A 1785-nucleotide genomic window follows, 5' to 3' on the forward strand; every position below is an offset into this window, starting at 1 on the left:
CAAATCACATGTGTGGACATTTTCATTGTGTATGTGTGCTTTATTGGTGTACAGTCCACAGTGTGCATGTCCCAGAGACACACAGTGCCCCAAGTGCCGTCTCCATGTGATACGCACCAGCCGTGTGTGCTAGAAGCATTGATTGATGATATCTTGACGCATTTCACGCCCCTCCTGTGCATCGTCTCCTCCATGAGGTGCGGCCCCATCTGCACCCTCCTCATCCTCATCGTCAGGTGGTTGCATTTCTGCATCAGGGGGCAGGGGCACATTTCGTCTGATGCACATATTATGTAGCATGACACATGCCATGACCATCTTTGCCACCTTCTCATGGCGGTACAGGAGTGCACCACCAGACCTGCTGAGGCAGCGGAACCGTGCCTTCAATAGGCCGAATGCCTGCTCAATGACCACACGGGTACGTGTATGTGCACGGTTGAAGTCCTCCTCGTGCTGGTTCTGTGGGTTCCGGACTGGTGTAAGGAGCCACCTCTTCAGGGGATAGCCTGCATAACCTGTATGTGGGCGAGAATGTATGTGTCAGTCATGACGTCTAATTCAGAACATGATGTGCCACCAGGGCTTGCATCCAAATATTACTTTGAACCACTTCTAAATGCACTAATTGATTCACACTATGCGACCCGTATATGCTCATGGCTCTCATGGCCTGTTTTGCATGCCATCAACCAATGTATGCAGAGGGCTCGAGTGCCTTGTGAGTGCCCATCCACTGTGTTCGTTCATGCCGTTTGTTTTGATGGCCTGGCACGTGTCCTGTGATGTCAATGCTCACATCATTGCAACATTGCTGTCGGCCTCATCATGACCCCAGTGAGCAATACTGATGTTGATAGGGACATTTTGGGCGCCCTGCTGTCTGTGTAATGGTGTGTTGATGTTTCTGCCCGTCATGTGCCTCCTTCGTGCGCAGTTATGGGGACAGGCCTTTCGGTTGATGGTGTTTGTTGACGTGCATGTAGGTGCATTTCATTGAAGTCAATGTGGTCTGAATTGGTACAATGCACTTGCAGATGGTTGTGTCATGGTTGGGACACAACCTCATTCAAATGGTAGGGCTGCATACATCAGGTATTGGGTTTACTGGTGTTGGGTGTAGTTTGGGTTGCTTTAGGGTATGATCTGGCTCCGTTGTCTCTGCTACTCACAGGTAGGTGGAGTATGCATCATTCCCCCCCCTTTCAGCCAGGTGGAGTATACATCATCCCCCCTACTTTCAGCCAGGTGGAGTATGCATCATTCCCCCCCCCTTTCAGCCAGGTGGAGTATGCATCATTCCCCCCCCTTTCAGCCAGGTGGAGTATGCATCATTCCCCCCCTTTCAGCCAGGTGGAGTATGCATTATTCCCCCCCTTTCAGCCAGGTGGAGTATGCATCATCCCCCCCCCTTTCAGCCAGGTGGAGTATGCATTGGTACGTCGTTCACCTACCCACTTCGCATTCCCATGGTCATGACATTAGACTAACCGAGTAGCCAGGATCGTGGGCCTGCATGTTGCTCCATGTAGCGTGGTATTGTGGAGTTCCTCAGGACCATTGAATCATGGGTTGATCCGGGGAATCGGGCACAACAATGTGTGATGATCTTGTTGGAGTCACAGACCATTTGCACGTTGATTGAGTGGAATTGTTTCCGGTTGCGGTACGGTACCTCCATGGCACGTGGAACCACCAATTCAACATGGGTGCAGTCGATGGCACCAATGCAACCAGGTATGCCGGCTAGTGCATGGAAACCCACTTTGGTGTTTGCAATCTCCT

The sequence above is a fragment of the Ambystoma mexicanum genome, chromosome 8 (genome assembly GCF_040938575.1).
Source record: "Ambystoma mexicanum isolate Mex_15411 chromosome 8, UKY_AmexF1_1, whole genome shotgun sequence".
Classification (NCBI taxonomy): Eukaryota; Metazoa; Chordata; class Amphibia; order Caudata; family Ambystomatidae; genus Ambystoma; species Ambystoma mexicanum.